Source organism: Prionailurus viverrinus, chromosome B4 (genome assembly GCF_022837055.1).
Source record: "Prionailurus viverrinus isolate Anna chromosome B4, UM_Priviv_1.0, whole genome shotgun sequence".
NCBI lineage: Eukaryota > Metazoa > Chordata > Mammalia > Carnivora > Felidae > Prionailurus > Prionailurus viverrinus.
In genome coordinates, this window is record NC_062567.1 from 38,239,066 (window position 1) to 38,250,955 (window position 11,890).

At 39.3% G+C, this 11,890-nt stretch overlaps 1 pseudogene; it reads left to right on the top strand.

Moving 5' to 3' along the window:
* Nucleotides 1–5,672: 5,672 nt before the first annotated feature.
* On the top strand, nucleotides 5,673–6,356 carry LOC125170455 (calcyclin-binding protein-like; annotated as a pseudogene).
* The last annotated feature ends 5,534 nt before the right edge of the window (nucleotides 6,357–11,890 follow it).

Below are 11,890 nucleotides of genomic sequence, written 5' to 3' on the forward strand. Positions count from 1 at the left end.
ATATACTTAGACATAAAATTGCTAAATCATAAGGTAGAAATATGTATAGTTTTAGTTAATACAGCTAAAACATTTCTAAAATGATGCAATTTACAATTCCCCCCGCAATGCATGAGCGTTCCGTTGCTTCACATATTTACCCAAACTTGGGATTGTCATTCACCTTTATATTAGCCACTTTAGGGCATCTGGGTGGCTCAGTCGGTTTAGCGTCTGACTTCGGCTCAGGTCATTATCTCACGGTTCGTGAATTTGAGCCCCTGTGCTGTCAGGACAGACCCCACTTCAGATCCTCTGGCCCCCTCTCTCTCTCCACCCGTCCCCTGCTCCCACTTTTTCTCTCTCTCTCACAATAAATACATAAACTTAAAAAAGATATCAGCCATTTTAATGAGTATATTTCTCACCGTGGGGTTTCTTTTCTTATAAAATTATTTACTTTGGAATAATTATAGAACTACAGAAAAGTTGCAAAGATAGTAACTTTGCAGAGAGTTTTGTTATCCCTTCACCCAGCTTCCTTTAATATCTTACATACTCATGATTTGTTAGTTAAAACTAAGAAATTAACATTGTTAATACTAATTAAGCTATAGACTTCATTCAGATTGCACTAGGTTTTCCCTAATGTCCTTTTACTGGTCCAGGATCCAATCCAAGTTACTACATTCTATTTAGCGGTCATGACCCTGTAGTCTTCTCGGAAAAACCATTTCTTTCCTTGTTTTCTTCCCTCATTTTTTCCTTGTCAGTTTTGAAGAGTACTAATCTGTTACTTTACAGGATGTCCTTCACTTTGGGTTTGTCTGATGTTTTCTCATGATTAGAAACTGTCAAACCTCCCTTCCGCGTGCCTATAGTATACCCTTTGGTATTTCTTCCTGCAGTGAGAGTTCCGTTGTTCCATCCCATGGCGTGGTGGTGGTGGTGATTTTTAGCAATTCTGGAAGGTGAACACTGGTACCTCATTGTGATTCTAATTGCATTTCTCTATGACAAATGTTGACCATCTTTTCATATGCTTACTTGCCACCCATATATCTTATTTGTTGAAGAGCCTTTTTACATCTTTTGCCCATTTTTAAATTGGGTCAGTTGTTTTTCTTATCACCCTTAAGAATTCTTTATGTATTCTGGATGCAAGTCTGTTATCAGATATGCGATCCGCAAATATTTTCTCCTAGCCTGTGGTTCGCCTGTTTATTCTCTTAACATATCTGTCACAAAGTTTTTCAATTCTGATATGGTCCACTTTATCAATTTTTTTTACTTTTATGGGTTGCATTTTTTAAAGTAATCTATACACCGAACATGGTGCTCAAACCTACAACCCCAAGATCAAGCTTCGCACACTCCACTGACTGAGCCAGCCAGGTGCCCCCATGGATTGCATTTTTGATGTAGTATCTGAAATCTGATCACCAAGCCCAAGGTCCACCCAGAGTTTGTCTTGTGTTTTCTTCTAGATATTTTGCCATTTCACTATTTAAATTTAAGTTTATGAGCCATTACTTTTGGTGTAATGTGTTGTGGTATGTGTGTAATTTTTTTTTTTTTACATACAAATGTCCACTTGCTCCCGCGCCACTTGTTGAAAAGACTGTTCTTTCTGCATTAAGTTGTCTTTGTACCTTTGTCAAAAATCAGTTGATGATATTTGTGTGGATTTATTTCTGAGCTCTCTGTTGGTACCTCTGGCCTATGTGTCTACCCTTTTGCTGATACCGCACTGTCTTGATGACCGTAGTTTCCTAATAAGTCTTGAAATTGGGTAGTGTAATTTCTCCAGCTAGCATTCTTTTTTTAGTTCCTTTCAGTTCCTTTTCTTTTCTGTATAAATTTTAGAATCCACTTGCCAATTTCTAAAAAAAAAAAATAAATAAATGAAAAAAGAGGCCTGCTGTGATTTTGATTGAGGATGCATTGACTCTATAAATCAAACTGGGGAGAAGTAACATCCATACAATATTGAATTTTCCAATCCATGTACACAGTATATCTCTCCATTTATTTACATCTTTGTTGATTTATTTTATTAGTGTTCTGTAGTTTTCAGTAGACAGATCCTGCCCGTACTTTATTATATTTTTACTTAAGTACTTAAGTGTGTGTTGGGGGGGAGAACTATTATAAATCATATTTTTTTAATTTCAAAGTCTAATTGTCTATTGCTGATATATGGAAATATGATTGACTTCTGTATATTGGCCTTGTATCCTACAAACTTGCTAAACTTACTTATTCTAGGAATATTCTTATAGCTCCTTTGGGATTTTTATACAGACAACTATGTCAATGTCAAACAAAGACAGTTTTATTTCTTCCTTTCCAATCTGTAAAACGTTTATTTTCTTGGGGCGCCTGGATAGCTCATTCAGTTGAGCGACCAACTCTTGGCTTCAGCTCAGGTCATGATCTCTCAGTTGGTGTGTTTGATCCCTGCGTTGGGCTTTGAGCTAACAGCTTGGGATTCTCCGTCTCCCTCTCTCTCTTCCCCTCCCCAGCATGCGCGCACTCTTTCTCTGACTCTCTCAAAAAATAAATAAATAAACAAACATTAAAAAACAACAACAAAACTTTCTACCCAAAAATGTTGGGTCTCCCTATACTGGGGTTAAATGAGAGGCAGTCACTTCTAGATGTAACTTAGTCTGACTATGCCACAAGACCTCCCACAGCCTTCCTTGTCTCAGGGTGCGGCCATTCTCCAGGGGAACTCGAACCCACCAGGTGATGCCCGTTACTTTAATCCCTTCAAGTCTCATTGTTTTTCCCTATTTTGCTTAGCTTTCTATCCACATATTTATCTATCCACAAAGCTATCCATATTTAGCTTTCTATCCACAAAAACAAGGGTGATACGTATTTGTGCATTCCGCCATTATATTGTCAGTTATAACCAGGGAACCTTTCTAAGAATTTGATCAAGATTTAGTTACACAACCATCTGCCTGAGTTACTCTCAGGATGATATGCAATGATTTGTTCATTTGATGTGATATCTCTTTGCCTACTGTTGGACACTATGGGCTATAATGTGCATCCCTTGGTCTGAAGAAATGTTACTCAGTGGCCCAAATTGGTACAATGTCTTCTGTACCAGTCCTTTAATAGCATTTTAAGTGTTTGGGTCTACTACCAAGAATGCAAAGCCCAGTCCAGCCTAAGTGTCTATTCCTCTTAGGACCCACTTATCGTCCCCCGGACCTACCAGCACTGGTCCAATGTAGTCCGCATGTCAGCTGTGTGCAGGGCCATCCTCCCGGGAGCATCTTTCCCAGCGCCATCTGCAGTCTTTCTCTCTCTTGTTAGCATTTTGTGCCTCAAAAAGTGCGAGAGGAATATGTCTAGATTCAGCCCACCTCTGTATTGCTTCAGCACCCATGTGTCCACCCATTTCATAAAACTAGGTGGCCACCTCAAGGGAATGCACCAAAAGGTCTACCTGGTGGTTTCTATCACCTTGTAAATCTGGAAGGAAGTTTGTCCAATGGGCATCAACATGCCCTGCTTTAATGTGTTCCTTAAATCCCCAGAGTGATTTCCACATGGCTTCACCCTATTCAGGCAGCCCCTTAATAGTCCAGTTTTTGCTTGCCCAGCTACCTTGACCACATGGCCAGGCTGTTGGCTACTGCCCATGAGTCCATAAAAACCCAAACACAGGGGCTTTTAACCAATGTTCAATACTTCATCACAGCTAGACAACAGCACACAGTTCAACCCATTGAGAGACGACCTTCTACCAGTCCTTCCATCTGACAGTCTTAACACAGCAGCTTTTCAAACAGGATACTGGCCATGCATTTTGGAACCACCATCAATTTCCATCCTGACTTTCAATTCCATCCATTACTGCACCTGCATATCCGCCTACTCCAATCTTAGCTCCTGTTAAACTTCACCAACAGGTTGTGAATTCCCAGTGCACTTGGCTCCTGTGTCAAGGACATACCTCCATATGTCAAAGGTAATGTCATATTCAGCAGGTGAACATCCTGGCCATCACAAAGCCAATCCCACATGGCTTGTGTATGAAACATAGCTGCTTCATCTGGGGTGTTCCACTTGGCATTTATAGGGGACTTTGGGTAGTCCATCTTGTCAGGATACACACACCTTCCAGTGGTTTCTGTCCAGTCCACCATGCTGGCTGTTGCCTCTTGAATAATCTCTTGTGTATTCCTGGATCATGTATCTCCACCTTCTATTTTTCAAGGATGAGCTGTAAGTCCTGTATCAATCCAAACATGCTCTTCTACTCTGCAGCATTCAAAACCAAGGACACAGCCCCCAAATTAATTACTCTCACAATCCATTTCAGTAAAAGTTCTTCAGGGAACCAATGATAGCAATCTACAAAATAAGACAACTCCTTCACACTATGCTTCTGGCTTCAGTAGTGTCTTGATCTTGTCTTCCCCCCATCTTGACAACCTTCGTGGTAAGCAGAGGCCTTAGAGCACAATTTTCCCCTTTGTAGGCTGCTTTGAGGCTAGAGGCTAAAGCTCAGACTTTGGGACTAGTGGCTAAAGCTCGTGATCCACCATCAAGGTCTGACCCACCACTTTCTTTTACTTTCACTTTGGCTCTTACAGATAATAACCAGGGGACTGTACATTTAGCATGCTTCTCATTATTTTGCACTTCTTTACGTATCTAATAAGCCAACTCCTTGAGAATCAAATCCAGCACCATTTCTGGATCATAACTGATCTCTGCACAGCTGTAGTTTCAGACCATGAGGGACTAAGTGGCCGTCCAGGGATCAAAGCTTCCTTATTCCCTGCCTTTTCTTACTTTCTCTTCCCAAACCGTAAGTTTCTGTGAACCATGGCTGTTTTAGCAAATCCCACTTGTCTGACACCAGTTAGTAGGATCTGTTTCTACTCACAACACTGGTGAAATGTATGGGTTTTCCACACCAAGAAATTCTCCAATTCTCTGCAGATACTGACTTAATGTCCTACAATTTAACTCAATTTTAACACTAACTACACAGAGCTAGTAGGTTACATACACTTCTGTCCAACTTGTCCACAAATCAGGGGCTCCCAAGACCCCCCCCCCCCGCCCCCGCCGCTTCAACTACGATAATTTGCTATAACACCTTAATGGAACTCAAGGAAATACCTTACTAACTAGTAACAGGTTTATTACAGAGGATATTATAAAGGATACAAGTGAGCAATCAGATAAAGAGGTACCTAGGGCAAGGTCTGGAAGAGTCCAGACCTTGGGAGCTTGGGGTGCCCATGGATGCATTCACCAACCTGGAAGCTCTCTGAACCCCATAGTTTAGAGATTTTTATGGAGGCTTCACCATGTAAGCAGAATGGGTTATTAACTCTATCTCTACCCTCCCCCGCCCCGCCCTAGAGTACGGGTGGGTAAGGCTGAACGTTCCAAGCTTCTAATCGTGGCTTAATCTTTCTAGTAACCAGTTCCTACCCTGAAGCTATGAAGGAACACAACAAGAGTCACGACTTTAACACGAAACATACTTGAGAGGCACCAAGTGCAGGAGGCCGGTAGGTCGGGTGTGCGCACAGGCTTAGGGCGCTGCGACTCCTGCCGGCGGGTCTGCCTCTGGGTGAGTGCGCGCCTGGTGGCGTTTCCTGTTCTCTCCCCCGTGTGGCTGCAGCTCGCGCCTCGCCTGACACAGCTGGACCATGACTTCAGCTTTGGAAGAGCTACAGAAAGATCTAGAAGAAGTGAAGGTGCTGCTGGAAAAGGCCACCAGGAAAAGGGTACATGATGCCTTTGTAGCTGAAAAATCCATGCTTGAGGCAGAAATCAAGAATAAGATGCAGCAGAAATCACAGGGAAAAACAGAATTTCTTGACAATGAAAAGCCAGCTGCTGTGGTTCCTCCCATTACAACGGGATATACAATGAAAATCAGTAATTGTAGATGGGATCAGTCAGATGAGTTTGTGAAAATCTTCATTACCTTAACTGGAGTCCAAGACCCCACTGAGAATGTGCAGGTGCATTTCCCAGAGCGATTATTTGATCTTTTGGTAAGGAATCTAAATGGGAAGAGTTACTCTATGATGGTGAACAATCTCTTGAAATCCATCTCTGCGGAAGGCAGTTCAAAAAAGTCAAGACAGATACAGTTCCTATGTAGAAAGAAAGCAGAAAACACGCGGTGGCACTACCTGATTCAGGTTGAAAGAGAATGAGAAGAGAAAGAAAAGCCCTCCCGGGACGCTGAAACAGATCCTAGCAAGGGATTGATGAATGTTCTAAAGAAAATTTATGAAAATGAAGATAATGATATGAAGCGAACCATTAATGAAGCCCGCGTGGAATCAAGAGAGAAGCAAGCCAAAGGAGACACAGAATTTTGAGATTTTAAAATCATTGGGAAACAGTGATGTGGAAATATTGATGCTTCCAATAAGGAAATGTTGGTGAGCTGAACACATAAATTTAACAAATAATAACTTTCAAAGCCTTCCTTCTAAGAAAAGGTAATGAATTCTCCCATTTCCTACTGGAGGATTTATTTAAAGAAAATAAGTTTATTAAACACTTCCTCCAAAGATGGCTTCCGTAGTAATCTGGGCATTTTCATGAGTTTTGTTCAAGAAAGGATAACATTGCATTCATGTATGAAATGTAAAAAAAAGCAAGTCTTGCTTAATGATAATGCCACCCTGTGTGTATATTTGTTCAGCCAAGAGGTAGAAAACAAAAGTTATTGTTTTCTTATAAGTTCCTGACATCAGCTTCCACCAATGTAAAAATAAGTAAAAATAAAACCTGAATTTTTGCATGAATCTATAAATAGAAATAAAATTTAAAACCTCTCCTATCAGGAAATTACAAGGGTTTTGGGGAGCTCTGTGTCAGGAACTAAGGGCAGAAACCAAGCATATATTTCTTATTATGTCACAGGAATGGTGAGAGAGGACATCCTGTCTTGTTTCCAATCTTCACTCAATCTGTCACCGTTAGGTTTAGTGTTATCTGTATGTTATTCACAGATATTCTTCATTAGGCTAAGGAATAGCTTATTCTTTGAATCAGCCCCTCTATTCTTTGCTGAAAGCTTTTATCATGAATGAATGTTGAATTTTGTCAAATGCTTTTTCAGCATCTATTGAGGTGGTCATGTGGTTTTTCCTACCTTATCTGTTAATATGATGTGTTTCATTGATTTTTTAACATTTAATCAAACTTGCATTCTTGTAAATTTTATTTGGTCATGCTGTAGTACATTTTTTATATATTACTGGATTTGATTTGCTGATATTGTTGAGGAATTATACACTTATGTTCATGAGGAATATTGGTATTGGTAGTTTTCTTTTCCTATAACACCTTTGTCTGGTTTGGGTATTATGGCAATGGTAGTTTTATTGGGTAGGAAGTGTTCCCTCTTCTATTTTCTGGAACAGATTTCTTCCTTAACTGGTATAATTTATTAATGAGTTAATCTCAGCCTGGAGTTCTATTAATTAGAAAGTTTTTAGCTACCAATTCAATTTCTTTTGGGTTATCTATTTTCCCATGAGTGAATTTTAGAAGTTTGTGTCTTTCAAGGAATCAGTTCATTTGATCTAAGTTATCAAATTTATGGCAATAAAGCTGTTCCTGAAGCAGCCTGGAGCCTGCTTCAGATTCTGTCTCCCTCTCTCTCTGCCCCTCCCTTGCTCACGCTCTGTCTCTGTCTCTCAAAAATAAATACACATTTAAAAAAATAATAAAGAAATAAAATACTACTCTGACTACAGTAGGGAGAATGGATTCAGGGGTACCAAGAGAGGAGTGTGTGGAGAAATCAGGAGGAGCCCACAAGATGATGGTCACCTGGGCAAGCTGGCGGCAGTGGGAATAAAAGATGGATTCTAGAGATATTTGGAAAGTAGAATAATTAGACTTGCTAACTGATTGGATGTGGGAAGTAAGACAGAAAAAAAAAAGAGACAAGGATGACTCCCAGGTTTCAGGCTTTAGCAACTGAATGGGTGGTAATATCATTTATCAAACTAGAAAATTATCAAGGATTAATAAACTTGATTACATGAAAATATAAAAATTCTGTGCACTGAAAGACCATATAAACACAGGACAGACTGGGCGAAGATATGTACAATTCATATAACTGACTAAGAATTACCATCCAGAATGTTAAAAAAAAATTAGTAAGAAAAAGACAAATGATCTGACAGAAAAATAGGCAAAGAATATGAACAGGCAACTCATTAATGAAGAAAACCAATGCCAAAAAAATAATTTTAAAAGATACTCAACCACAGACTCTTAACTATAGAGAACAAACTAATAGTTATTGGTGAGGAGGTGGGTGGGGGTTGGGTGAAATAGGTGATGGGGAGTAAGGAGTGCACTTGTCATGATGAGCACGAAGTGTTGTATGGAAGCGTTGAATCACTACATTGTACACCCAAAACTGGTATTACACTGTATGTTAACTAAGTGGAATTTAAATTAAAACTTAAAAAAAAAGATGCTCAACCTTACTAGGTCATGAAATACGAACATATAGACTTAGCAACAATTAAGAAATCTGATGAAAGCAAGAATTGGTGACAATTTGGAGCAACCAGCGCTTTCATGCATAACTAATGGCAAAATAAATTTAAATCATTTTGAAGCAAAATTTGGTCATATCTTGCTAAACAGAAGATACATATTCTTACAGATGATGCACATTTCATATCTAGGTAACTAGCTATCTAGTCTAGAGAAACTCTTGTTCACATGCACAAGGGAACATAAACAACAAAGTTGACTCGGGTATTGTTTTCTAATAGTTGAAAAAGTGAAAACCACATCCATCAATAGAATGGATATGTACATTGGAGTTTATTTATATAATGTAATATAAATATAATACCATAATAAAAATAGTAAATTACTCATTTTGATACATATAGCTTTAGTTCTTTCGTTCTTACTATTGTGTATATATATATATACACATATACATATATATTGGAAATTTACCCATGTTGATACATGGCACATGATGTGTATGTGTGTGTGTGTGTGTGTGTGTGTGTGTGTATGTGTAGAGAAGTGTCAAAATAAAATCAGCTGCTAAAAAGATACATACAGTTAAATACCATTTACATGAAATAAAGAAACAAGCAAAATACCAAAGAAGATTACGAACATATTTCTATAAAAATTATTAAAATATGCAAAGAAATTATGAAATCAAATTCAGGTTATTAACTTCTTCTAGGGAAAAGGGGGAAAGGGATATACAAAGGGCCTTAATTTTACATCCAATGTTTTACTTTTTAAGCAGACCCATGGTTACATGTGTGACTATTTATATTATTATCTATACTTTTTTATATGCCAGACATATTTCATTAAAAATAAACTTTTAGGGGCACCTGGGTGGCTCAGTTTGTTAAGCATCTGACTCTTGATTTGGGCTCAGGTCATGATCTCACGGTTCCTAACAGCACGGAGCCTGCTTGGGATTCTTTCTCTCCCTTTCTCTCTGCCCCTCCCTCCCTCTGTCTCTCAAAAATAAATATACATTTTAAAAAATAATAATTTTTGGAGCCCACATCGGGCTCTGTGCCAACAGCTCAGAGCCTGGAACCTACTTCAGATTCTGTGTCTCCCTCTCTCTCTGTCCCTTCCCTGCTCATGCTCTGTCTCTCTCTCTCTCTCAAAAATAAATAAACATTAATTTTTTTTTAATAATAATAATAATTTTTTAAAGGAAACCAATAGAAAACTTCCAGTTTCCAGTAATAACGGACTAGCTCGTTCAGTCTAAACCTCTGGCTGAAAGCAACTAAAAATAATGGATACTTTTCATAAATCATGGAAAAAACACCAGGGAGATGGCAATCATAATGAATTACCAGAAGAGACAGTAAGAATCCAGACATAGAGATGGCAAAAGCTTAAACCCTCACTTCACCAAAAAGGAAATCCAAATGGCTAATAAACCCATAAAAAGATGCTCAGCTTCATTAGACACCAGAGAAGTACAAATAAAACCACACCCTCCAGATTGGCAAAAAATCAGAACTCTGAAAGTACATAGTGTTAAATATTGATAAGTGTGTGGAGCAACCAGAACTCCCATATAATGCCCAAGAAGTGGAAATTGGTTCAATCACTTTGGAAGTGAGTTTGGCATGGCCCAGCAAGTCCACTCTTAGGTATATACAAAGAGAGATGTATGCATATTATTTCAAGGATTCCTGCATGATAGGGTCAACAGAATCAGTGCTTATAGTTCCAGTTCCGAAAACTGGAAATAAACCCAATGTTAATCGTCATAAATAATGGTTTAGTCACACAGTGCAATGTTATACTGAAAATGGATGCACTTTGTGAAGCATGACAATAAATATGAATGTCATGAATATTTTATTGAGAGTAAGAAGGAAGACAGAAAAGAAAACATACAGTGTGATTCCATTCGTAAAGTTTAAAAAACTAAACTACATTGTTCAGGGATGGATACATAAGTGGTGAAACTAATATGATCATCACCAAAGACCACGCAGCCATTGCTCTAGGAAAAAGAAAGTTTGCTTATGATTGGAGAGGGGCACATAGATGCATTAATTTAGGAGCATCTGGGTGGCTCAGTCAGTTGAGCATCCAACTTCGGCTCAGGTTCTCGTGATTCAGGAGTTCGAGCCCTGCATCAGGTTCACTACTGTTCAGTGCAGAGCCCACTTTGGATCCTCTTTCCTCCCACCTCTCTCTCCCCCTCCCCCACTCATGCGTACACATGCACTCTCTCTCTCTCTCAAAAATAAATAAAACATTAAAAAAAAAAAAAAGAGCAGTACCTCTAATCTCTAAGGCCCAGCAGCCTGTCCTCAAGCACTGATTCCACCCTTTACTAACGATGTGAAGTTGGTCAAGTTACTCAAACGTTTCACACCTCAGGGTCCAAATCTATAACAGAGGACTGTTGTGAGAAGTGAATGCAACCATCTACGTAAAATGTTTAACACATAATAAGCATTCAGTTCATGTAATTATTATCTTCTGTAGTACACAAACTCTTTTTTTTAATGTTTTTTAACGTTTATTTATTTAAAAAAAATTTTTTTTTCAACGTTTATTTATTTTTGGGACAGAGAGACAGAGCATGAACGGGGGAGGGGCAGAGAGAGAGGGAGACACAGAATCGGAAACAGGCTCCAGGCTCTGAGCCATCAACCCAGAGCCTGACGCAGGGCTCAAACTCACAGACCGCGAGATCGTGACCTGGCTGAAGTCGGACGCTTAACCGACTGCGCCACCCAGGCGCCCCACGTTTATTTATTTTTGAGACAGGGAGAGGGTCAGAGAGAGGGAGACACAGAATCCAAAATAGGCTCCAGGCTCTGAGCTGTCGGCACAGAGCCCGACGCGGGGCTCGAACTCACGGACCGCGAGATCATGACCTGAGCCGAAGTCGGCCCCCCAACCGACTGAGCCACCCAGGCACCCCATAGACAAACTCTTTTAAGAAGAGTGGCCATGATGGGAGGAGGGAAATGACCATAGCTGGAGGGGGACATGGAATTGAAGGAAGGTAGTATTTGTTTTGTTTTGCTTCCACTTCATTTAACTTTATTTCTTAAAGCTTACGTTTACAGAAAAACTGCACAGAAAGTACAAAGAGGGTCCATATATTCTTTCTGTTCCTCCACACACAGCTTCCCCTACTATCAACATCTTGCAGTAACATCTTGTAGTACATTTATTACAACTAATGAGCCAAATTGATACATCATTACTAACCAAAGTTCATAGTTTACATTAGAGTTCACTCTGTGTTGTGTGGTTCTATGGGTTTTGGCAAATGTGTAATGTTGTATATCCCTCATTATAGTATCATACAAAGTAGTTTCACTGCCCTAAAAATCCCCTATGATTCATCTAT